This window comes from Macaca nemestrina, unplaced genomic scaffold, assembly GCF_043159975.1.
Source record: "Macaca nemestrina isolate mMacNem1 unplaced genomic scaffold, mMacNem.hap1 Scaffold_113, whole genome shotgun sequence".
NCBI lineage: Eukaryota > Metazoa > Chordata > Mammalia > Primates > Cercopithecidae > Macaca > Macaca nemestrina.
In genome coordinates this window covers 161,900-189,301 of record NW_027257596.1, presented here as the reverse complement: position 1 = coordinate 189,301, position 27,402 = coordinate 161,900, and the positions used below count along the sequence as shown (strand labels likewise).

The 27,402-nt window shown below is 46.3% G+C and overlaps 1 protein-coding gene across 7 annotated transcripts in view; it reads right to left on the bottom strand.

Annotated features, from left to right (window-relative positions):
* The window catches only part of LOC139361231 (SH3 domain and tetratricopeptide repeat-containing protein 1-like), a 112,597-nt gene that overhangs the window by 14,049 nt on the left and 71,146 nt on the right, over window positions 1–27,402 (bottom strand). For 2 of the 7 annotated variants that reach the window (XM_071089810.1, XM_071089809.1), the window contains exon 1: window positions 22,169–22,629. The exons of the other annotated variants lie outside the window; for them this stretch is intronic. The gene's annotated coding sequence lies outside the window, so the exon portion shown is untranslated. Of the gene's footprint in view, window positions 1–22,168; window positions 22,630–27,402 lie in introns of those variants that run through there. 7 annotated transcript variants of the gene reach the window in all.

The following is a 27,402-nucleotide window of genomic DNA, read 5'->3' as shown; positions in this document are numbered from 1 at the left end:
ATGATTAAATTACTTACATAATTTTTTAAACACCCAGATTTGAAACACAACAGAGACAACTTCTTGATAGCTCTGCTTTCCAACTGCAAACTGCGAGTGGAGAAAATAACCTACCATGATTTCTAACCAGTCAACAACCTGTCTTCCCTGGCTGCAGTAGGAGCAATCTTTCTGAGCTCAGGAGGAAAAAGAACCCAGCGGGTTAGCGGACAGATAATCATCAGTTCTCAGCGGGCTTCCCCGGTCCCAAATCCCCATGTGATACATGGAAGTAAACAGCTATCATTGACCAAGCATCTGAATGCTTATCTCACCTCACCATCTGATTCTCCTGCCATGCAAATTTAAAATTAATAAGCCTGCTATTAGAGAACAGAGTTGGTGCTACATCTGTCTTCCTAAAATTATGGATAATTACCAGCCCACTATGGCTTCTAATCAGATTTGAGTAGTCCCTTAGACAGGAAGCTAAAGTGCCTCAGCCCTAAACAGAGAAGAAAACAGAAACTGGAATGCTCTAGGTTTGATCTTTTCCCCCTTGTTCTAAAGTTGCTGTTCACGAATCTCCTTCTACTGTCTTGTTTATAAAATTTATGAGAAACAGGGAAATTCAAAGACATGATAGAAATGGCCACGTTTTCTAGGTACAAACTTTGTGAACATTATTTTTAGGTGCTGGGCTTTTTCTCCACAAATTGTGAGCCTGGAGTACATTTTCTCCCTCGTGGTTACACATTCAGAGTCAGGGAAAGTGGCTTTAGGAGTAAAGAGGGGAGTGCAGTGAGAAGTGACCGGACACTGAGAAGGACAGACAGGGACTCTACCTCGGTGGCCTACAGCATTCCTGGGCCTCTGCCTTTACTTTTCTATCTGTACAAGGGATCTAAAGGCCCGTGATTCTAGGCCACGACAGCTCTTCATACACACATACACTAACATCACACGCCTGTGTGAAAAGCTGTGACACTTGGCTGATTTCCTGAAGAAGTTATCTTGTATCATTTCTACTCAAGTACTCCACCTCCTTCTAGACAAGTATCTGAGGATGATGGGCTATCCCACAGCCATGTGTGTAACCTCTGCTGCTTACGATCCCTGTTCACATAGCATTTTCCAAAAGCATTTGGTGTAAAGTGACAGAAGAAAGAAGAATTAGGTTCTTTCAGCCCATTCATTCATTCATTCATTCATTCAACAAATATTGACTATCTATGTGCCAGGCACTGGTGATATAACAGCGAACATATATTTTTGTAAGTAGCGACAGACAACCAAAAAGTATGTTAAGGAGTGATCAAGACTGTAGAGGAAAATACACCAGGAAACAGGAAAGAAGAATACCCCTAGCCACCCTACAATGGGGTGACGCTAGTGTTACAAAATGGAAACAGCGGCCGGGCGCAGTGGCTCACACCTGTAATCTCAGCTCTTTGGGAGACTGAGGCAGGCAGATCACCTGAGTTCAGGAGTTCAAGATCAGCCTGACCAACACGACAAAACCTTGTCTCCACTAAAAACATGAAAATTAGCTGGACGTGGTGGCACATGCCTGTAATCTCAGTTACTCAGGAAGCTGAGGCACAAGAATCACTTGAACCTGGGAGGCAGAGGTTGGAGTGAGCCGAGATCGTGCCACTGCACTCCAGCCTGGGTGACAGAGTAAGACTCTGTCTCAAAAAATGTAAAAAAAAAAAAAAAAAAAAAAATGTAAACAGAGAATAAGATACCAAAAGAAAGAACATGAAGGATTAATTGTAACAAAAGCCTTTGTAAGCTGATACTTTCCTTCCTGGATCCTTGTCCCTTACAAATGGAAAAAAAGGGCGGAGAGGGGGTAACATCCAAATGATGTTGTAAGATGGCTTCGGGTTTCAGATGTCTGACAGCCATACTCAGGTACTTCAAGGAAAAAGCTCTAGCTCTATAAGCAATCTGGGCAATGGTTTAATGATCCTGTAAGATCAGTACCATATTCTCTCATTTTTCATACATGAGGAAACTGAGGCATAGAAAGGCTAAGTAAATTGTCCATGGTCACAGGCGATTTAGAAACTTTTCTTCAAACTTTCAAAAGTTAACTACTGCCACTATTACACATGGGTTTTTGTTTGTTTGTTTTTGTCTGTTTTGAGACAAGGTCTTGCTCTGACCAGGCTGGAGTGCAGTGGCGTGATGATGGTTCACTGCAGCCTCGACTTCCCAGGCTCAAGTGATTCTCGCACCTCAGCCTCTCCAGTAGCTGGGATTACAGGCGTGAGCCACCACACCTGGCTAATTTTTTAATTTTTATTTTTTGTAGGGATGGGCTTTCACCATGTTGCCCAGACTGGTTCCAAACTCTGGGCTCAAGAGATCCTCCCAGGTCGGCCTCCCAAAGTGCTGGGATTACAGGTGTAAGCCACTGTGCACAGCCCTACAAATGTGACTTGTACAAAGTCAGAGCAGTGAGCAGGAAGAGAACAGAGACTTCAGCGAGTCTCCTGGCTGCGGCAATGCCATATCCCTCCTCCATACCGTAATGTGTCTACACCCACCAAGCTCCTAGACGTTGAAGGCAGGCCAGCTCAGAGACGAAACAGCAGTCAAGAAAGAGAAGATCCAGACATGCGTCTTGATTTCAGCTCGAGCGTGCCTCTCTGCCCTGCAGCTGCACAGGCAGAAACCAGGGGCCGTGAGTCTCAGGCAGTGTGTTTGGTTCCTGGCTGGTTATCTTTTGGGAGACCATCCCATACAATTAGTGTTACACTTCTCAAAAAGGAAGTGTGAGTTTTATAGAAAAATCGATTCCATTTGGGAGAAAGGCCTAATAAAACCACAAAAGGATAACACATTCATATAACAACAAATTCAATTCATCTGTCACAAACTGAAATCCCAAAGCCCTCGGCACACAGCTGCTTTTCTGAGCTGAAATTCAACTCCAGTTGAGAAACAGGTCAACTTTTCTAAAGAGATTTCTTTTTCACATGCCTTCAATAAAAATTCCTTTCCCTCACTTGTCATTTTCCAGATTTAATGGCTCTGTTGGCCTTTCTCTCATTTAGGCCGTGAACACTGACTGCATGTCTAATACGGCCAGGACTCCAAGGGAGGCACCCTAGGGAACACAGATGACCGCAGCACAGCGACAACCTCAAGGAGCACACACGGGGAAGGCAAGATGATACAATCGAAGACTTCACACACAAAAGAACTTGGCATCCATACCCCGTCCCATTTCTAGAAAACAACGATGCTGACTTAGGAACATTTACCGAACAGCCTGCAGTGTGGAGGCAGCACGAGGGGGTTCCATGCGGGGAAGAGCCCCTTCAGAAGGCGGCGTTCAAGCAACGTGGAGGCAGGAGACGTCCCCACGCACAAGGGGCAGCCTGGGCGCCTGCAGAAATGCCCATGCATCTGGGAAGAGGGAGAGAGGACAAGATACTTAAATGCTCCAAAATGAATAGAAGCCTCCCAAGAACCTCCCCCGAAATGGGGCAGGGATTTACAAAAGACCAAACCGAGCATGCGCAGTTACCTGAACATAGCGCCACCAGAGCGAGCTATCAAGGAAGAAACAGGGTCACTAGAAGCCTGAGCCTCTACTCCCAGCTCTGCAACTCATTCACCCTATGACCTTGGTGAAGGCTCTTAGCTCTGTGAGCCACAAGAGAATCACGGGAAAACAGAAGATATGAAAGTGTTCTACCTTTTTCACAGAACTGCTGAGGGAATAAAATCAGATAACGGATTTTAAAATTCTCTGTGAATTACAAAGCAAAATGCAAATGTATGAAATCATTCTTAGCATTAATAACAGCACTGTAAAATTAAGAGAAGAGTTAAGACCACAGCATTTTCCATCCCCCGACTCCCGAGACAAATAGTGAGTCCAGCTGACGTATTTGGGCAACCCCAGTATCTAGGCTTTGAGAGTCTCAAACAGCTCATGAACTCTGACAGTATCACTCCAGCCCAGTGCTCATTAAGTTCTCCAAGACAGCCAACTGACCTAAAAAACTACAGCTTTTTCAGCTGGACTTGAAGCCCTCCAAGCTCACAGCACAGCTCAACAATGAAGAAGAGGTTTTCTGCCACTAGACTCAAAAGCTGGCTTTCGTAGATTCCCATAGAAAGAACATTCAAGGCCAGGCATGGCGGCGCATGCCCGTAATCCCATCAATTTGGGAAGCCGAGGGAGGAAGATCACCTGAGGTCAGAAGTTCAAGAACAGCCTGGCCAATATGACAAAGCCCCATCTGTACTAAAAATACAAAAATTAGCCGGGCATGCTGGCAGGCACCTGTAATTCCAGCTACTCAGGAGGCTGAGGCAGGAAAATCCCTTGAACTCAGGAGGTCGAGGTTGCAGTGAGCTGAGATCACGCCACTGCACTCCAGCCTGGGTGACAAGAGCAAAAGTCCATCTCAAAGAAGAAAAAAAAAAAAAGAAAGAGCATTCTTTTTTGCTGATGTTAAATTTCCTGTGCTTAACACAGAGAAATCATACAACACTGAAATCCCGAAAAACATATCATAAAAAGCATTTAGTGACTAAAGACATTCAATATAACCTGTAACAGTGAGTTCCCCTCCTCTTTCCAGCCTGCTCCACTAACACTGTGACCCTTAACACAATGCTTTCACTAACACAGAGGAAAATTAATAGGACCGCTTACCCCTCTCAGCTGACAGCTAAACCACTGTTTCTCCCTGGGCTCACTAAAGATGACCTTTACCCAAAACCAGGCTGCAACGACCCTGTAGATGTTGACTAACAATTTCAAAATTCCCATATTCTTTGTCCACTCCTAAGGAAGATGAACTGAAGCCAGGTGTCTCCAAGTCAGAACTAACAGAGGCCTTAAACATCAGATGGCCCATTCCGTTCTTTGACAACCGGGGGATCTAAAGCTGAGCTTATGGAAGAAAACAGCCTGTTTAGTAACAAAGCGAAAACCAAAGCCTAGTCACCCAACCTCTGGTCCAGATCTCCTGTGACATTCCAGCACCCATACAGGATGAGTCTCCCTAACCAGAAACTCTGAAATCTACAACTTTTGAGTGCCGACGTGACGCTCAACGAAATGTTCATTGGAACAGCTCAGACTCTGGATTTTTGAATTCAGGAGGCTCAACCAGCAAGTATAATACAAATATTCAAAAATCCAAAAATGTAAAGAAATCTGAGACACTTCTTGTTCCAAGCAGTTTGGACGAGGGATATTCAACGTGCATTTTTTTTTTTTTCTCTAATGAAGGAAATTAAAAACGAGGCCCAAGCAAAGTCATTCAATCCATACTAAAGTCATTCAATAGTTTAATTAGTACCCATTTAAAGTTAAGTTCTACCCGCAGATATTTAAAAGGATGAATACATACATGCCTATAATTCCAGAACTTTGGAAGGCCGAGGTGGGAGGATCACCTGATGTCAGGAGTCCAAGACCAGCCCGGTCAGCATGGTGAAACTCCATTTCTACTATAAATGCAAAAATTAGCCAGGCGTGGTGGCGCACACCTGTTATCCCAGCTACTCGGGAGGCTGAGGCACGAGAATCGCTTGAACCTGGGGGAAGCACGTTGCAGTGAGCCGAGATCACATCACTGTACTCCAGCCTGGACCACAGAGCAAGACTCTGTCTCAAAAAAAAAAAAAAAAAAAAAAAGGAAAAAGAAAAAAGAAAATTTGAATTGTGTTTTCACATGGAGCCCATGTTCCCAGAACACAAACCCTGCTCTGTGCTCCAAGGGCACACAGGGTGCCCCTTTATCTTAATGTTCACCATATTCCATGACAGCCATTGGCACGTGCCCGTCCATCACACTAGACTTCCTGTGCATGAGACAGGGATCATATATTATTACCTTTCTGTCCCCAGTGTCTGGCCTAGAAGACACTCAGTAAATGATTCCTGAATTAAGTCACTTACTAAAATATGTTAAACTTGTATTAACAAAATTGATTTAATAAGTTTGCCAATGCAGCGTTCATACCACACAGCTTAAATCTCAACCTGTGGATTTATCTTGTGTTCTGCTAGATTATCACCTATTAACATTCAGGAGGCACCTAGTGTGTGCTAGGCATTACTAATTGCTGGAGACCTAGCAGTGACAAAACAACATTCCTTGTTCAAAGACAAGTTCTAGTATAAAGAGGAATAGAAGGAACAGGCTAGATTGATGAGAGAGCTAAGAAAAGGACAGGCTGCCATGGGAAGCACCTGGTCTTGTCTGGATGGTACACAGTTAACAAAGTCTGAGTGCTTCGTATAGCATAAGATCATCTCCTCCAAAGAAGCGAATGAAGCTTTGATTCCCCAGTACCAGAAGTCACCATAAAGGTGTGCACAGCCACATGCTTAGTGTAGGAAGTGAAACCAAACGAACAAACAAAGCTCCAACTTCCAGAGGCAATGGTCCAATTATGAAATCCTCTGGCTACGTTCAATTGAAATTCAAGGTATTCAAGAGGCCAATATTTAAGGGATAAATTAACCCAACCACTTAAAACTAAAGTAGTCAAGGGGTAAATGTATAGTACCTTTTACAAATTTATTAGCTCTTAATATTTACATTTAAATATGACGACGATGGTGTAATAACTTTATTAACTAGTTATTATGTGTTAGGCACGAAACTAAGCACTTTACACACACATTTGCACGATCCTGTGAGATGATAATGACCCCTTGTCATCCCATTTCATAGATGAAAATTAGGTTTATATAAGCTTAAAAACTTGCCCCAAATGACACAACTACTTAGCAAAACCCAGGCAGCCTGACTCAATAGGCCTTGTTTAAAGAAGTAATATTTATAAACTGTCCAGCACAGCGGTGGTACAAACAAGAGTTCAGTAAATGCCTAAAGAGTACTTCATACCCAAAATCATTTCCCGCCAATCAAACTAGACTTACTCTGGTTCTGCATAACCAACTGTCAAATTATTGTTCCATGAAGAAAAGGTGGAATGGGTAGATATCAGGAAAGAGTGAATAACTGCTAAATATACTTGATGGCAGGTAGTAACAGGAGGTGGCATTTAGACTGTTTCCACATTTGTTTGGGTAACACTTTGTTTTCACAGTTCTAAAGCACAAGAGCCATTCTAAGCTGGTGAAAGCGTAAGGCATGTCTATGATCCAGGCCTCCAATTCACTGTGGATCAGTGGATCTCAACCTTTACGGTACATCAGAACCACCTGGGGGTTTTTAACAGCACTAGAGCTGCCCAGGCTCCATTCCTGCAGATGCTATTTCAACTGGTCAGGAGTAAGCAAGCATGCTTTTTTCACAACGATCCAGATGCAGCTAGGTTTGCAAACCACTGTCCAAGATGCTCTCACACTTCCACTCAGTTCAACACACACTCACTGAGATTCTAAGCACTATGAATCGGGCTAAGTTAACAAGTCAGGCTCCACTCCCTAATAATATTGGCAAAGAAACCAACATCAGAGATCTATTCCAGTCCAAACCAAACAAATTGCCGGGTGAAAAAAATGCCCTGGCATAGTTTGCCATACAGAACAGCTCCCAGTCTCCTGTTCCACTGACACCAGCGTCCACTCACCACAAGCCTACTAAGTGCCACATGTGCTAGGATGCTCCCTCATCTCATCACCATAGACATCCCTGCTGGACGTGAGTATGTGACAGACGAAAATCACGGAGGCCTAGGGAAGTTGAGATCCGCATTCCCACTGCTGTGAGGGCGTGCTTGAGAGGGACCCCACGGCTGGGCCCTCCATGCCGCTCTCCTCAGTAATCACTCCCAGACCAGAGCAGCGAGGGGGAATTTTCTTCCTCTCACTCTTTTCAGCCCCTTGGCTGACCCAGCATTCCCCAGAAAGCTATCGAGTTCTGGCAGCTCTGAGGCCACAAAGCCACAAAGGCACGGGACACACAGCCCATCTGTCTCTAACAGGTCTTTTACTTGGTCATGCTGATCATTTCTAAGAGCAGATGGGTTAAAAAAGACTTGGCAAGTTACCATGAAATGGCCCCTCCACTCCTCCCTGGGGGAAGGCTGACTAGTGAGCAGTCAGGCCGGCTTTCTTCTCCCACTCCCTGCATTCCTGTCCCCAAGGAGCCACAGACAATCCCACCAAATAGAGGCAGGAGACAGCCGCCTCCTTCCTACAGCTGGAGGGGGAAGGGTCCTCTCAGGCCTTTCTAACTGCATGAAAACCAAACTGTGAGCGGTACTGACCCGGGCCTCACCCATGTTGCAGGCATGTACAACACAGGTGCCCAGTGCTATCATCAGGCAGAACTACGAATGTGTTTTCCATCGTTTTCATACAATGATTCCAGAACCGTTATCCACACAGCTCCACTTCTCACACATACGACGTGCTTCACGGATTACACAGCATGTTCACCATGCCCCTCATCCGCTTCTCCCAGCAGCCTTGTGTGATCCCTTGGGTATGCTTCCTCATATTGAGGTTTGAAACCAAAATTTTCCCAAGAACATCCAGCTAGTGTCAGAACCAGGATATGAGGGCTTCTGATTCTAGAACCGGTATTTGTACCACTATTCCACATGGGCCCCTCCAGGGATTTCTGCCTGATCTGAAAATGCAGACAGCAAATCCGTCTCTCTACAGTCCTGGGGTTCCCTATAGACAAGAAGTCAAACTTCTAACAGAAAGCTTATACTTATTTGGAAGGCTACCTATTTCTTTTAAGTTAGTTTGTTCATGTTTTGGAAAGATTGTTCCAATGGCAATGTGGGGCATGAAGTGTAGAAAGGATTCCATGATGAGACAGAGAAACAATTCGGTGGCTCTTACAACAGTTCAAATCAGGCATGAGGCACGACCAGAAAGGACAGAGGGAAAATGTATTGGAAAGAAATGCAAAATGAAGTCCACTCAGACCCAGGATGGAAAAAAGGGGATTAAGCATGATGGTGGTTTCTACTTTGAAAGACTGATGAACAAGGATGTCATTAACTACTGCAGAGTGGTATCTGGGGCCTGGGTGCACCAGTTTGTTTAACCATTCACCTGCTGAGCAGTCTCCGGGCTGTTTCCAGTTTCTAGCCTTTATAAATGCTGCTGCTATGAACAGATACATATAGGCTTTTGTGTGAACATAAGTCCTCATTTCTCTGGGATAGCAGCCCATGAATGTGAATGCTGCCTCCTACGGCAATTGCACATTTAGCTTTTTAAGAAACTGTCAAGCTGTTTTCCAGAATGGCCCTACCATCTTCCATTCCCACCAGCCAAGTGTGAGTGATCCGGTTTCCCCGCATCCTCACCAGCATTGGTCTTGTTACTACTTTTTATTTTAGGCATTCTGATAGGTGTATAGTGACGTGGCTTTAGTGTGCATTTTTCTGATGGCTCATGATGTTGCACATCTTTTCATGTGCTTATATGTTATCTGAAATGTCTCTTCAGGTCTGCTATTCATTTTCAAACTAGATGATTTGGTTTCACTGCTGAATTTGGATAGTTCTTTATATATTATAGATATGAGTCCTTTATCAGACATGTGGTTTGCAAATAGTTTCTCCCAGTCTCTATCTCCTCCTTTCATCTTTATTTTGTATTTCACGTTTTAATCCATGATCTATTTTGAGTTAATTTTTGTACGAGGTATGAGGTTTAGATCAGAGTTCAGGTTTTTTTTCGTATGAATAATCAGGTAGTCAGTAACTTTTTTTAAGAGACAAGGTCTCACTCTGTCACCCAGGCTGGAATGCAATGACAAGATCAGAGCTCACTGCAGCCTCGACTCCTGGGCTCAAGTTATCCTCCTGCCTCAGTCTCCTGGAGTAGCTGGCACCACAGGCAGGTGCCACGGTGACCAGTTCATTTTTTTAGTTTTTGTAGAGACAGGGTCTTGAGCCATGTTACCCAGGCTGGTCTGGAACTCCTAGGCTCAAGTCATCATCCCACTTATATGGGGCCAGGCAGTGGCACATGCCTGTAATCACAGCACTTTGGGAGGATGAAGCAGGAGAATCACTTGAACCCAGGATTCCAGACCAGCCTGAGCAACAGAGGAAGGCCCTGTCTCTGCAAACATTTTAAACATTAGCTGGGCATGGTGTTGTACACCTGTGGTCCCAGCTACTTGGGAGGCTGAGGTGGGAGGATCTCTCGAGCCTATGAGGCTGAGGCTGCAGTGAGCCATGATCGGACCACTACACTCCAGCCTGGGAGAAAGTCAGACGCTCTCTCCAAAAAAAAAAAAAATTCCTAGAGCATCACCCATATTAAAGACAGGTATTGTCTTTTTCAAATTTAATTACTGTTATATAATGGACATGTAAAATGTCCAGTTTGAAAGTTTGAAAATATATAACTCTAAGTATTCTTACCTTAAAATTCTGATTCCTACCTAAGATACTGCATACTGTTTACATAAGTATCACAATGCCTGGACAACAACTAAAAATGTGTAAGAGTAAGAATAATGAGCATGTATGCCTAGTAATTAAGGTATTTTCCCCCTTATTACATAAAAAAGTCATCACTGCAAATCCCTATGACCGTATCGAAAGTAAACCTACGGTTTTACTTCTCTATATTATAAAATGCAAGGTTAAAACTCGAATACTAAACATTTCCTGAAGCCAAGGGTAGTTTACTTAAAATAAATGCCTAGGGTCTATATCAAAAATATGAAAAAGCTAGCTACTTCATAGCCATTCCAATCTAAGTTCAGCTTTTTTTAATTGACACATAATTGTGTACTGTACATATGTATGGAGTACACAGAGTGATGTTATAATACATGTAATGCATGTGATCAGCATAATTAGCATATCCACCATCTTAAACATTTATCATTTCTTTGTGTTGGTAACTTTCAATACCCTTCCTCCAATTATCTGGAACTATATATTCTTTTTTTTTTTTTTTTTTTTTTTTGAGACAAAGTCTTGCTCTGTTGCCCAGGCTAGAGGGCAGTGGTGTGATCTCAGCTCACTGCAACATCTCCTTCCCAGGTTCAAGCTATTCTCCTGCCTCGGCCTCCCTGGTAGCTGGGATTACAGGCACCCACCACTATGCCCAGCTAATTTTTGTATTTTTAGTAGAGACGGGGTTTCACCACGTTGCCCAGACTGGTCTCAAACTCCTGACCTCAGGTGATCCACCCACCTCAGCCTCCCAAAGTGCTAGGATTACAGGCATGAGCCACCGCGCCCAGCCTGAAACTACATGTTCTTGTTGACTATAGTCATCCTATGTTACAGAACACTAGAACTTATTCCTATCCAGCTATAATTTTGTATCCTTTAACAAATTTCTCCCTATCTTCCTCTTCCCCCACCCTTCTCACCCTCTAGGATCCTCTGTCTACTTTCAACTTCAATGAGATCCACTCTTTTTTGCCTTCCACATAAGAGAACATGTGCTGTGTAACTTCCTGTCCCTGGCTTATTTCATAATATCTTCCAGTTCCATCCACGTTGCTGAGAATAACAGGACTTCATCCCGTGTTATGGCTGAATAGTACTCCATTGTGTATAAACACCACATTTTCTCTCTCCATCATCTGCTGTTGGACACCGAGGCTGATTCCATATCTTGGCTATGGTGAACAGTGCTGGAGGAAACATAGAGGTGCAGATGCCCCTCCGACACTGATTTCCTTTTCTTTGGGTATCTACACTGTAGTGGGACTGCTGGATCACACTGTAATTTCATTTGCAGTTTTCTGAGGAACCTCCATACTGTTTGCCATAGTGGGTGCCCTAACTTACTCTTACTCTTTTTCTTTTTTCTCTTCGAGACAGTCTCACTGTGGCCCAGGCTGGAATACAGTGGTGCAATCTCGGCTTGCTTACTGTAGCATCCGCCTCCCGGGTTCCAGTGGTTCTCATGCCTCAGCCTCCTGAGTAGCTGGGATTACGGGCACCCGCCACTACACCTGGCGAAGTTTTGTATTTTTTAGTAGAGATGGGGTTTCACCACGTTGGCCAGGCTGGTCTTGAACTCCTGGGCTCAAGTGACCCACCCACCTCAGCCGCCCAACAGTGCTGGGATTACAGGTATGATCCACCGCTCCCAGCTAATTTTTGTGTTTTTAGTAGAGACGGGGTTTCACCATGTTGGCCAGGCTGGTTTCCAACTCCTGATATCAGGTGATCTGCCCGCCTCGGCCTCCCAAAGTGCTGGGATGTCAGCGTGTGCCCCACGCCCAGCCAGCTGCTCTAGTGTACACCCCCCTACAGTGTGTAAGAGCTCCTTTGTCTCCATATCCTCGCCAGCACTTGTTACTTTTTGTCTTTTTGATAATACTCATCCTAACAGGTGAGATGATACCTCACTGCAGTTTTGATTTGCATTTCTCTGATTATAAGTGATGCTGAGCATTTTTTTTCACCTATTTTTTGGCCATTTGTATGTCTTCTTTAAAGAAATGTCTGTTCGATTGGGTGTGGTGACACAAACCTGTAAGCCCAGCACTTAGAACGCTAAGGCAGGAGGACAGCTTGAGCCTTGACCAGCCTGGGCAGCATAGCAAAACCCTAGCTCAGAAAAAAAAAAAAAAAAAAAAAGGAAGAAGAAAAAAGAAATATCTGTGTCTGTTCAGCTATTTGACCTCCAAAAACTAAGAGCCCATTTTGGAATCTAACAACCTGCCTGATTCAGAGACAATCTGTGTTTGGTTCTACTCTGCTACTTCTTATGTGACTTTGGGAAGTTCCCTTAGCCACTTTGAATTCAATTTTCTCAACATTAGCCAGGAATAAGTAGCACCTGCCTCTGCTGGTTAACGCTGAGGACTGAAAGGAGAACCTCCACAACGCCACATGACAATGCCGCCTGGCGGAAGCCCCTCAATGCGGGGCTGGTAGGATCATCTGAAGCTAAGTACAACTTTCCTTTCCACTGTCCCAGGCTCACTCTGCATACGATTAGCAAGGAATAGAGAATAAAGGAAACAGAAATAATTGCTTACTTTTTAATAAGAAATTTTTAAAAAGTTGAGGTGGTGGGAAAATAGGAGGGAGAGGAGGGGAAGGAAAAGCAGTCGGTCACAAGTTTTAGTCCAGGGCTCATACCTGGCCTCCTCACTCAGGCAATCACCAGTCCCCACTCCCTGGGGAGGGGTACTTTCTCGGCTGGCTTCACCCACATGGAAGGCACTGCCACAGGTGTTCAGAAACCAGGAGCACCTTGAAATGGGCAATGTGCTTTGGGTAGGAGACCTACAATTTCCCCAAAGAAACCAGGGCATCAAAGTGACCCACATAGGAGGTACCAAGGCTGTAAATACTTGGTGGCAAAAACTGATGTCATACCTGCTGTACAGGAGACACACACCCAAATAAAACTTGCCAAAATAGCAGAGAAAAAAATACAGCAGACATCCAGTGCCATTCTGTTACAGAAATATTTATATCCCAAAGCCAGGGACCTCTCTGAAACACTGTGTTTATTTCCGCGTTTCATGGAAGATGTTTGAGTGCGCTCATGTGTGTGTCAACAAACTTCCAGTCCCTGCTCTAAACCCTGTGGCTCCTCAGCAAAACCCAAAAACACATATCAGTTTTCCTTCCAAATGAGAAGTTTCCTGACTTAGCGAAACCAGCATCAAATCCACTTATTATGAGATAGCTGATTACAGGCGAAGCCCTCTAGTCCCAGGATGACTCCCCTCCTGCAGGAGCGGGAAGGATGGCCATAGCACTGGCCTGCCAGACCACATCTCCAGGCAGTTCGAAACCATGGCTGCTCAGGTGAGCCATGATAAAAATCGAAACCAAGTATCTCTGAAAAGTGTACATGTCAAGAACCAGACCTCGGACCGGACTCAGCAGAAATGGATGTTGCAAGGTTTGTTCAGAGACCTCCTTTCCATGCCCCCTTTCCCCGGGACCTCCCTCCTTGCACTAGGGGCCCAGGGCCAATGGACCTCTCCCTTATCTCTAGCCCAGTGCATTTTCAGGAACAGCTCCCAGACTGTACCAGACCCTGAAATGTATTCACTGAATGCACTATTTCTTCAAATGATCATAAATCATCTGACTATAACAACAATTGTCTTAAAAGTGTTCTCTCTCTCTCTCTCGGGAATTCTGTCATGAGTTTGAGCAAGCAGCTTTGCTTCTCCTTACTGCAATTCTATCATTTGCAAAATGTTAACAATTACTGTGTTCACCCATAGCATTGTTGTAAAAAGCCTTAAGACCCACTTCATGTAGCCTGCCCGGAGCACAGACACTGTCACATGGTAAATGCCCACTGAAGGTGAGTTATCTGTAGCTATTATTACCCGCCACTCCAGCAAACGAAAGGAGTCGATCAGGTCTCATCGTATCACCATGGAAAGATGTCCATGTAGACTGTGCAGTGGGAGTAGGGGGACTCAGTGTTTATCAGGTACTATTTTGTTTTTTACAAAGTGTACATATATATTTGTAGGTACACTGGAAAAGATCTGGAAGGAAATACACCCAGTGTTAATAGTGACTACCCCAAAGACACATTCATCCAAACACACAACAGAAAAACACTCACTATCTTTCTGCCTTCCATATCATTTGAACTATTTTCAATAAGCATCTATGGCTTTTGTAAAGTTTTTGAAAGGAATTTATTGCAATTTTTTCTGGAGAAACAAGCAGGAGCATGAAAAAGGTGGAAACAGAAGGTAAAATGGAATTGGACTTAATGGAATTGAGTCCAAGCCAGGCTCAGCAGGCACACAAACCACGCACCTCTCACTACAACTCAACACCAGCTCTCTCTTCTCTTGGTCCAATGGTCCAAGACTTAGAGATAAAATGTTTATTGTGATCACATCAATCACACCAAGGAGCTTGGAACCACCCTTTCAAACTCCTCTGGTTCTGTGTACCTGCCCGGGGCTGTTAGTTTTTCTCCTGTGTCTTTGCTGGACTGTAATCCCCTAGTGGTGGAAATGCACCCTGACACTTAGCCATCATCCCCACAACACTCAGCACCGCATAGAGACCAGGGCAGTGATGTCCACTCGGACTGTGATTCCACTTATAAAGCAAAGGACCAGGGACCAGATGCGACTTGTCTTTGGTAACTCACCAGCTGTGGCTTGAACCAGAACAAAGCCAGGTCTCCTGATGCCCAGAAAAGAGCTAGTGCCTGTCCCACTAGAAACACGGTAAAAAAGTTTTGCGTGCTGTGAAAAGATGCACTACTGGAGAAGATGGGTGCAACTTCTCATGGAGGCATTCAGCCCAGATCACCAGGAAACAGAGCTGCCGGATGAGACACTCGGCCCAGACCACCAGGAAACAGGGCTGCCGGATGAGACACTGGGTCCAGATCACCAGGAAACAGGGCTGCCGGATGAGGCACTCGGTCCAGGTCATTAGGAAACAGGGCTACCCGATAAGACACTCGGCCCAGGTCACCAGGAAACAGGGCTGCTGTAAGAGACACTCGGCCCAGGTCACCAGGAAACAGGGCTGCTGGATGAGACACTAAGCCCGTCCACTGGAAAGGAAATCTGGCTGGGCAGTGGAGGGAAATTCACACAGCCCAATGGCAGCAACAACATGAACAAAAAATACCTGCCTGGAAAGCCATAGCCTGGCTAGCAAATTCGAAACAGAGCCACAATCCTAGCAGCACACATCACTGCAACACAGGGCTTCAGTCAGTGTGAGCACACTTTAAGTAGAAATGTAAAATGTCCACGTTTTATGGAACAAGGGGGCTATTTGTGTGTGTGTGATGTCAAAGAAAACAGCTGAGAAGAAACTGTTGGCAAGGAAATAGAAATAGGCGCCCTTACACATTGACAGTGAGATAACGGTATGGCCCTAACAGAAGGGAATCCAGCAACACCCATCAACATTTAAAATTCGCAGAACACTGGATCCCACAATTCCATTTCTAGCAATGCATCCTATGAACATATTCACGCAAATATGCAAGAATTATGTACAACTCAGCATTCATTAATCCAAACGGTTGGAAACAACCTAAATACTTACCGGTGGACAACCGTGTTTATCTTATGCCAACATCTGTGTTTTTAAAAACAAGACACACAGGCTGGGCACAGTGGCTCACTCGTGTAATCCCAGCACTTTGAGAGGCTGAGGCAGGTGGATCACTAGGCCAAGATATCCAGACCATCCTGGTCAACATGGTGAAACACCGTCTCTACTCAAAATACAAACATTATCTGGGCGTGGTGGAGCACACCTGTAGTCCCAGCTACTCAGGAGGTTGACGCAGGAGAATCGCTTGAAGCTGGGAGGTGGAGGTTGTAGAGAGCTGAGATCACGCCAGCCTGGTGACAGAGCAAGCCTCTGCCTTGGAAAAACAAACAAACAAAAACTGGCAAGAGTGGTCACAGAGCAGTGATGGGAGTAGGACTGCCTTTCACTCTCCAGGACCTTTTGAATGTCGCTCATATTACGTATTCAAAATATATGACTATAGCAAATATTTTCAAAGTAACTATGAAAAACTGGGAGAATAATAATATCTAACACACAGGACTGCTGTATAATTAAAGGATGAAAAACATTAAGCACTATCAGAGTTCAAAGGAAGAAGGATTAATTCTAGCTTGGATGTCACAGCGGGGATCATGTAAAGGAAGCGAGTATTTCAAGTCTTGAAGGATGGAGAAGATTTAAAGAGGCAGAAGTGTGGAGACGATGTCCCAGATGGAGATAAGAACATAGGTGAAGACGATGGCCCAGATGGAGATAAGAACATAGGCGAAGACGATGAAGAGATGAGAAGGTATAAATTCTAAGTGCAGCTCTCAGGCTGGGCTTCAGAACAGGGCTTAGGAAACAAGCTGGAGCACAAGGCTCATGGCGGGAATGGAAACACTGAAACCCAAACTTGCATATCACGACCTGATCATGAGCCTTGAATGCCAAGCCAGGGAACCTGTCCTTGATCTTAACAATGAAAAATCACTTGGCCGGGTGTGGCGGCTCAAGCCTGTAATCCGGTGCTTTGAGAGGCTGAGGCGAGAGGACTGCTTCAGGCCAGGAGTTTGAAACCACTCTGGACAACACGGCAAGACTCTATCCTTACAAAAAAATTAAAAATTAGCTAGGCAGGATAGCACACCTATAGTCCCAGCTACTCAGGAGGCTGAGGCGGGAGGATCACTTGAGCCCAGGAATTTAGGGTTACAGTGAGCTGTCAGGGCACGCCTGCATTCCAGCTTGAGCAACAGAGCAAGGGCATGTCTCAAAAATCAAATAAAATGAAATAAAATCACTACAAGTTTGTATAGACAAAAAGTATAAAATCATACCCTATATGATTTAATCCAGATATATAATATAAATTAGAGAGGGAGAAGAGAAATTAGGAAGCTATTATAAGAAAACGACACAACTAAGACACAAGCAAGGGCCCTGGGCTCACGGCGCTATCTTTATAGAAAGGAATGAACTACCACGTTTATTTTCATGGCATCACCAACTTAGATACAGGCTACAGTATTCTGGAACCATCTCTGTATCAGTCAAATCAGATGGCCATAATACCGTAGGCAAATACCATCAAAAACACCATAGGCTATGTGGTTTAAACAGTAGTTTATTTCTCACAGCTCTGGAGGCTGGAAGTCCAAGATCAAAGTGTCGGCCAACTCAGTTCCCGGACAGGGACCTCTTCCTGGCTTGCAGACAGCCACCTTTCTTCTTGTTTCCTCACACCAGGGGAGTGGGAGCTCTCTGCTTTCTCCTCTATATTTTTTTTTTTTTTTTTTTTTGAGACAGAGTCTTGCTCTGTCACCAGGCTAGAGTGCTGTGGCACAATCTCAGCTCACTGCAACCTCCGACCCTCTGGTTCAAGCAACTCTCTGCCTCAGCCTCCCGAGTAGCTGGGATTACAGGCACGTGCCACCACACCCAACTAATTTTTGTATTTTTAGTAGAAACACGGTTTCAGGATGGTCTCAATCTCCTGACCTCGTGATCTGCCCACTTCGGCTTCCCAAAGTGCTGGGATTACAGGTGTGAGCCACCACACCTGGTCTGGTTTCTCTTCTTCTAAGGGCACTAATCCTGTCAGACCAGGGCCCATGCTCATGACCTCATCTAACCCTAATCACCTCCCAAAGGTCCTACCCCCTAATACCATCACACTGGCAGTTAGGGCTCCAGTACAAGAATCTGGGGGAGACATAAACATTCAGTTTATAACAATGTCTTTTCAATCCTGTTGAAAAAAACAACCAAATGAGTAGGCGACAACGTACCTTATATGTAAACAAGTCGGGACTTTTCATATTTCTGCTAACACATTAAGGTCAATTTAAAATGTCTGATAACAAGAGTCAGAAGCAGAGATAAATGAAAGTTAGTTACTCTGCATTTTAGGCGCACATTGAGCTGTCTTTCAATGACATTGTGGTACAAGGAACACTGCTTTCTATTCCTGGTTTTGTCACCAAAAAGAGCTGGAACATTTCGCTGTATTTCCATTTATCTTGAAAATCACTGGGCTGACCTAGCAGACCTCCAAGGTCCCTTCCATTCACAAATTCCACAAATAACTTCCTACCAACAGATACTACACAAATAAACCACACTGACGAAGGGGAAAGCTAACACTAGCAAACAATGAGATGCACACAAGACAAGACGTATAGAGAAGTGGATCAACCACAAACTGGTGGACGATGAGCCGGCGGTGGATAAAAACACATTCCCTATCGATGGACAGACAAGCAAGGGCGCCGAGGTAGTATTGTTGAAGATTTCCTATTTTAAACCTTCAAGATAAATGGCCCAATTGTTTATATTCATTCTGATTAAATGTGAACGTGAAAACTTCCTCCAGGGGACACAGACATCTAAAAAGTTCCCAATGTATCCAATTTGTCATTTGATATTTTTACTGACAAGAAAAATGAGGGACTGAATATACAAACAGATCATGCCTGATCATATGTAGAAAGACAGAACTCAGACCACAACCTGTAGCTGCCCACCCAGGAAACCAATCCCCTATCTACAGTAAACAGCCAGGAGGCCAGCCAGGCTAGCACTTCAGACAGGAAGCCAGACTGCTCTCTCTCCACAACCCAGAAACTAAGAAACGACTCTGTCCTAGGTGGCCAGGACTTGACTCAAAACTAACAGCCACCCTAATTTTGGCCCCTGTTTCCAGTTAGGATCATTCAGAGAAAGCCAAATATACCCCTAATCAACCAAGGACACTCCGCTTCTGCACAGCCGCCTCCAGCCCTCACAACAGCCTCCACTGGGAGCCGTTCTTTTCCATCCTGAAGCTTTCCCACTCCTCATCCGCCATTCACTTGCATATCAGTCTGTGCCACACGCAAGTGATGGTGCCAACTCCCTTGCCACAGCACTTCTGAGAAAGTCGCCTCTGCCTGTCTCATGTGGGCAGCCTTCCTTTATTTCCCCCAAAAAACAAGTCTTAAATGAGGGGCTTCTCTCTATATGGCCACGCTATACAATTCAGAAGCCCAGCATGGCAGATTCCAAGCCTGGAAAGACCATACACCCCTCAGGTCCTCTTTCCACAAAACACAGCTTCCTTAAGTTCTTCAGTCACTCCCACCAACCAGGGAAGGAACCACGTGTTATGGAAAGCTCAAGGGCCTTGACGTCAAACTTCTGGGTTCATCAAGTACTTCATCTTTCCACTTAAGAAATTACATGGCCTCGGCCAGGCGTGGTGGCTCACACCTGTAATCCCAGCACTTGGGGAGGCTGAGTCGGGTGGTTCAACCGAGGTTGGGAGTTCAAGACCAGCCTAACCAACATGGAAAAACTCCATCCCTACTAAAAATACAAAATCAGCCTGGCATGGTGGTGCATGCCTGTCATCCCAGCTACTCGGGAGACTGAGGCAGGAGAACCACTTGAACCTGGGAAGTAGAGGTTGTGGTGAACCGAGATCGCGCCATTGCACTCCAGCCTGGGCAAGAGCAAAACTGAGTCTCAAAAAAATAAAAATAAAAATAAAAATAAAAAATTGACGTGACCTTGAACAATTTTCTTAACTTCTTTAAGCCTCTATCTTCATCTTCAATAAAATAATTTTACCTCCAAGATTGCATTAAATGGAATCCCACAGGAAAAACAGCTGACAAATTTAGGGGACCAACAGCTGTGCACTCCTACTGTCGCCCCACTTTACTCCAAGAGAGAAGCGGAAGATGTCCAGAAAAAGCCTGTTGATCCCTACACCTCAGCATCCTGTGTTCACACAAGGCGCAGTGGCACCCAGACTTACCGGGGTCACCCAAATACAAGACATGTTTTGATTTTTCAACTTAGGTACACATGACTTCTAACGTTCACCATATATGATCCATAATTTAGAAGAGATTTTCCTACACTACCCCGTGGTTCTATTTTAGCAGACTTAGATGTGCCATAATAGCTCACTCTCTTAAGCCCTCTTCAGTATCAAAAACAAAACTTTAATCTGTAACACAGTTATCAGCAGTGAAAGTGGAAAAGGTACCTACGAGTCAAAATGACCCTCTGCCCCGCCCCACCCTACAAAAAGCTGTTCAGGAGGATTTGGGCTGCTTATGAGAATGCTGTCTGTATTCCCAGGGACAGACAAACACCTACCCTGGTTAGAAGCTGCGCTGCTCAGCCTCCGGGCTAGAAAGCTCCCCACGCCCTCTACCCAAGGAGAAGAGAAGCAAATGGGGTGGCCAGGCTCCAGGAGGTGGACTGTTTAGTGTGGTTTCTGCAGTCCAGGTCACCGCCATGGGTGAAACTCTTCCTTCCTTCTTTTCCACCCAAGTGGCCAAGGTCCTACGGCTGCTGTGGGGCCTCTTCCCTATGAGTCAGCCAACCATTGTTCTTCTTCTTTTTTTTTTTTTTGAGACGGAGTCTCACTCTGTCACCCAAGCTGGAGTGCAGTGGCGTAATCTTAGCTCACTGCCACCTCTACCAACCGTGTTCAAGCAATTCTCCTGCCTCAGCCTCCCAAGTACCTGGGATTACAGGCACCTGCCACCACGCCCAGCTACTTTTTATATTTTTAGTAGAGACGGAGTTTCAACTTGTTGGTCAGGCTGCTGTCGAACTCACGACCTCAGGTGATCCACCTGCCTCGGCCTCTCAAAGTACTGGGATTACAGGCATGAGCCACTGCATCTGGCTGAGTCAGCCCAGCCATCCTGACTTTTTGTCTGGTAAAATTACTGTCTTCCACGTCTACCTTCCAAGTAGCTAAATCAGAGATCTGGCCCTTGGAGCAGGCTTGAAGAATCCCTGTTTTTGGTCCTCAAGAGGTCCTACCAGGGTCTGCGACAATTCCAAGACTTGTGTTCTTAAAGAGGAAAGACACCTCACAGACATGGCTCTCGCAGAGCTCAGGCGAGCCCGTATCGGAGGCAAGGCTTGGGAGACGGCCCTAAGGTTTGGGTGTGCCATCTATGATAACAGATAAGAGATCTGAAGCCAGCTGTCTCGGTTCAAACCTCAATTCCAACAGCACCGGCTGTGTGATGTTAGACGACGTCCCCAGCCTCTCTGTGGTTCAGTTTCCTCACTGTAAAAGGGCCACAATAATAGAGCTGCTCTAAAAATTAAGTGAATTGGTGCATATAAGGTATTCAGAACAATGCTTGGCACATGGGGGAGTTCAATAGACACGTATTGAACAGAGTAACTTAGCAATTAGTAAATATACTCATGCAGGCCAGGCGCGGTGGCTTATGCCTGTAATTCCAAAACTTTGCGAGGTTGAGGCGAGACGCTCACTTGAGCCCAGGAGTTTGAGACTAGCATGGGCAACACAGCAATATTCCATCTCTAAAACTGTGTGTAACATACATGTCTATATACACTCAAATGTTCAGTGTATTTATAGTATACAAAATAGCTGGAATACAGAGTTAACTATTCACAATGGTTACTTCTAGAGAAGGCGGAATGCAAATTTCAGCTTTTTACCCCACATATATATTCTTGTATCATCTGAAATATTTAAGCAAATTGTATGTATAAATTTGCCCCGAAACACGTAGCAGAATAATGTAGTTTTGACTCAAAAATCTTCAAATCATGATGGAATTGTCCTGTGAAAGTAAAGTTATAGAGATGAAAAGCCTCCCTCCAGCCTAAATGCTCGTTCATATGACCTATATTACACAAACCAATGCAGACGCCCCAATCCTTTCCCCACTGTCATAAGAATTTTTCAGTGAACTGCATTCGCCTTTACAAACTAGATGATAGTTAGAGTTACCAGGCAAGAACGTGGATCCAGTTCTGCTTTTTCAAAGCCCAATGTTCCTCCCATAATAGCAATGCATTCTTCAACCGGTCAACTGCCCCCAACACCTGAGCTCTCTGTTGTACACAACTCAAGGAGGCCTGGGAGAAAGCAGGTGCAAATTTCACTTACTCAGTAACAACACATCCCACCTGATTCCTCTGCTGGGCTAGTTCTCAAGTCATCTTTTTCTAAGCTTTCATTCGGCTCTACCACACGTACCTAGGCTGGGTAAAACACTTTACCAAGTTTTTTTTTTCGAGACGGAGTTTCACTCGGTCGCCCACGCTGGAGTGCAGTGACGTCATCTCGGCTCAGAAGCCAGCGCCCGGGTCCATGCAGTCCCCTCCGCGGCAGACGCGGGGATCCGGGGAGCAGTGGGGACCGGCCCCCACCCGCAGGGCGACCGGGACCCCCGCGCAGGCCCACGCGGTATCGCAGCAGGCGCGAAGCCCCCGGTGCCACCCGAGGCCGAGACAAAGCCCAGGCGCAAGGACCTCGGATCTCGACTTCGGATCCTGCGGAATCCAACTCCAAGCCGCCACGCCCGGCGTAGAGAACCCCGTCCGGTCCGCAGACCCCGTCACCCGGTCTCACCTCAGGCCGCCCGCTCACAGCGCCCGCTCCTCGCCGCGGCGCCTGGGCCGACTGGAGCGCAGCTGAGCAGCCTACAGAGCGGAGGCAGCCTCAACAATGGAGTCCCGGGGCGGGGCCGCCGCCGCCGCTTCAGCGCGTGTTCCCCGCTCAGGATCCGGCTCGGAGCAAGGAGCTGCAGCTGGCGCGGGGCTGCGGCCGGGACACACACCCTGCAGGTGCACACGGCCCCGCCCGCCGCCCGCCACCCCGCCCCCAGCGGAGGCGGGCGCCCAAGGCCCGCCCCCCGGCCAACGGAGAGCGAGCCGCACGGAGAGGGCGGGGCCTGGGGGAACAAATGGAGGTTGGGCGGGAAGGCGCTGGGACTGGGCGTACAGGGTTCCGCGGGAGGACTGGACCCAAGAGCTGACCGGATCCTGGCCTTCTAGAAGACCCAGCTCAACGTCCACCCGCAGTCTGGTCTACAGGACGCGCTCATCTCAAGCCCAGAACTCAGGCTTTTAGGGCAGAGAGCGAGAGACAGGCTTGCTTTACAAAAAGGGAAACTGAGGTCCAAGGAATAGGATTGCCTGCTGCCGGAAGTCACGTAGTCCCATTCACTCGTTCACCTTGTCATTCAGCAAACATTTGGAAGCACGTATGGTGGGCGGTAGGACTGAAGAAGGTCCGGGCGCGGTGGCTCGCGCCTGTAATCCCAGTACTTTGTGGGGCCGAGGCAGGTGGATCACTTGAGGCCAGGAGTTCGAAACCAGCCTGGCCAACAAGATGAAACCCGATCTCTGCTAAAAATACAAAAACTTAGCCTATCGTCGTGGCGTGTACCTGTGGTCCCGCTACTGGGAAAGCTGAGGCAGGAGAATCGTTTGAACCCGGGAGGTGGAGGTTGCAGTGAGCTTAGATCGTGCCACTGCATGTGCTCCAGCCTGGGCGACAGAGTGAGACTCTGTCTCCAAAAAAAAAAAATTAATAGATGGGAAGTAGAAGCGAACTTAGGCCTTCCCTGAAGGAGCTCGGCCAAGGAGTACCTGAAATGTCTCTGCATCTCTTTAAGGTCTGATAAAGGAACCAGGAGCAAGCACTAATCACTTCCCTTTCCTGCCTCAGAGCTTTCATGTGTTTGCTGTTCCCCACCCGAAATGCCAAGTACCAATGGTATTTATTTATTTATAGAAATGGGGTCTCCCTATGTTGCCCAGGGTGGTCTCCAACTCCTGGCCTCAAGCTATCCTCTCGTCTCAGCCTCCCAAAGTGTTGGGATTACAGGCATGCACCACTGTCCCCAGCCCTGATCGTCTTTAAAACCTCTTTCCTCATCTTATTTGAGATTCCTGCTTCATGTGCCCCCACACCCTTGGTTTTTCTGTACTTCCGTAGCTGCTCTGCCCAACTTGTATATGTCTGGGCTCAGGCCAAATGCCCTTCCATTTGCAGTGGGCACTGCCACAGGAAATCTCATGCCCTTCCGGGCTTCACAAACCATCCTCATGCTCTGCTGCCAGCCAGAGACATCCATCCCAGTCAGATGCCGAGCCCTCACCTTTCCCAAAGCCCCAGTTGGACACAGGGAAGCATCTCCAATTTTCCGCGGGCCAAAACAGAGTGCTTTATTAGTGCCCTAACCTGCTCATCCACATTCTTGTGATTCTCTGTAAACAGCCCCTCCATCCACCCAGCTGCTCAGGTGAAAATCTCAAATCCTCCTCCAGTCCTTCCTCCCCGACCCTCTCATGCAGCCCTCTGCCTTCCTAGGACACTGAGCACCCCTCACTCCCAGCACCAGCTGGGGTGCTGTCTGAGTCGCTGCCACCCACTTGGCATGAAGTGTGACCTCTCGCCCGGTGTGGTGGCTTACGCCTGTAGTCACAGCACTTTGGGAGGTTGTGGCGGGCAGATCGGTTGAGGCCAGGAGACTGGGACCAGCCTGGTCAATACAGTGAAACTAAAATACAACAATTAGCCAGGCATGGTAATGCGTGCCCATCGTCCCAGCTACCCTACCCAGGAGGCTGAGGCAGGAAAATTGCTTGAACCTGGGAGGCAGTGGTTGCAGTGAGCCAACATCACACCACTGCATTCCAGGCTGGGCAACAAGTGAGACTCTGTTGCAAGTTAAAAAAAAAAAAAAAAAAACCCAAAAAAAACAAAAACAAAAAAACAAAAAAACAAAAAACGAAGAAGAAGGAGAAGTGTGACCTCTCTAAGGCAAGGCAGTGTCCTACTCTGATTCACTTCCATGTGCAAAACAGGACCTGCACCCTGAAGGCACTCACTCAGGGAGGCTGCTGGGATGGGTGGATGCTGGGGCTGACCCCATCCCCATCGCTTTTCCCACAGACACCTGTACACTCATCACTCCCACACTCGCACCCACCACTGAAAGCCTGGCCCCTAATCTGATTTGCCTAACAAGCTCCCCAGATGAACAACACATGCTTCCCTACCTCTCCCCTGCTAGGGCCCCACCGTGTTCTGGGATGTACTCAGGGATCAGGAGAACAAAACCTCAGGGAGTGAAAGGACATTCCAGGGTGCAGGCCTCTGCATCCCCCTCCATGCCCTCACCCCTGCCTGACACACCCTCACCCCTGTACCTGGCCAGCTCCTACCAACCCTTAAATTCTCACCAAGTTCAGTGGTGGCAGCCACACCCTAAAGTGACTGACTACCCAATAACCTATGCCCTTGCATAGTCTTCCTGACCTTGGGTACGAGCAAAACCGGTGACTGGCTTCTAACCCATAGAGCCTGGCAAAAGCAATGCGATGTCACTGTCACGGTGCATCACCTTCGCACACTAGAGAGAAAGGTTCCGCCTGCAGGCGCTCTAGGAAGGAGATGCTGTGCTGAGAAAGGACCTTTGGAGGGGCCCCCGTAGGCAAGGAAGCAAAAAGCTGGGCCCTTGCCAAGCGGGTCTGAGGAAATGAATTCTGTCAGTAACCTCAGTGGACCTGGAAATGGATTCTGCCCTGGTGGAGCCTCAGATGAGGATGCCTCCCAGCTGCTTGGCGTGAGATCCCAAACACAGGATCCGCTAAAATGTGCTCAACTACTAGCTTGCCAAAATTGGCTTAAAGGTGTGTGTTGTTTTAAGTTTCTCAGTTTTTAGTTATTGCCTACAAAAGTGTTAAAATGTGAGACAATAACTTAGGTCCCCTCCCCATCACACATATTCTTCTTTTTGGCATTCATCACAATTCTACTTATTGATTTAAAATCTCCCTCTTGACTGGGTGCAGTGGCTCAGGAGTTCCAGACCAGCCTGGCCAACATGGTGAAACCCCATCTCTACTAAAAATACAAAAATTAGCTAGACGTGGTGGTGCAATCCTGTAATCCCAGCTATTCTGAAGGCTGAGGCAGGAGAATTGCTTGAATCCAGGAGGCAGAGGTTGCAGTGAGCCCAGATGACACCATTGCACTCCAGCCTGAGTGACAAGAACAAAACTCTGTGTCAAAAAAAAAAAAAATTGTCTCTTGCCACTAGCATGAAGGTCCCATGAGAAGAAAAATGGAAACTCTTGCTCATAACAGTGTCCCAAATGCCCAGCACGGTGTAGTTCTAGGGCAGTGGGTCGATGGTGGACACTGCTGGTTGGAGGACCCAGCTGGCCCTCCCAGCTGCCTTCTCCCTAGTCTGTTCCATTATAGAGAACAGAATAGTTTCCTGTCTTTCCAGAGTCCCTCTTAGTGGGGATCGGCCAAGTGACATTGTCTTGCCCCGGGAGACATAATTGGAAGTTGGCTGAAAGGTTTCTAGCCGTGGTGTGCTGGGGTGATTTGAACCAGGACATGAAAGCTGACCATCCATTGTTCAGGAATTCTGCAAGTTGATTGTTCAACACATTCAGTACTTAAAAATATCAAATAATATGAACTCGCAAATTAAAAAATGCATTAGACCAGATGCAGTGGCCCACGTCTAACATATTGGAAGCCTGAGGCAGGAAGATCACTTGAGCCCAGGAGTTCAAGACCAGCTTAGGCAAAAAAGGAAGACCCTGCCTCCACAAAAAATAATAAAATTAGCTACGCATGGTGGTTTGTGCATCCAATCCTAGCCACTCAGGAGGCTGACGTGGGAGGACCCCTTGAGCCATCTGTTCAAGGCTCCAATGAGCTATGATAGTGCCACTGCACTCCAGCCTGGGTGACAGAGCCAGACCCTATCTCAGAAATAAACATATTTCATATATTAATAAATTTATAGTAAATGTATGTTTATATACACATGTATTGTAATTATATATTTAGACATAAATACATATTTCTTGCTTTATTTATTTATTTATTTATTTTGAGACAGAGTTTAACCCTTGTCGCCCAGGCTGGAGTGCAATGACGCAATCTGGCTCACCGTAACCTCCACCTCCGGGGTTCAAGTGATTTTCCTGCCTCAGTCTCCTGAGTAGCTGGGATTACAGGCACGCACCACCACACCTGGCTAATTTTTGTATCTTTAGTAGAGATGGGGTTTCTCCATGTTCTCAGGCTAGTCTCAAACTCCTGACCTCAGGTGATCTGCCCATCTCGGCCTCCCAAATTGCTGGAACTACAGGTGTAAGCCACTGTGCCCAGTCTATATGATATATTTATATATTATAATTATGTATATT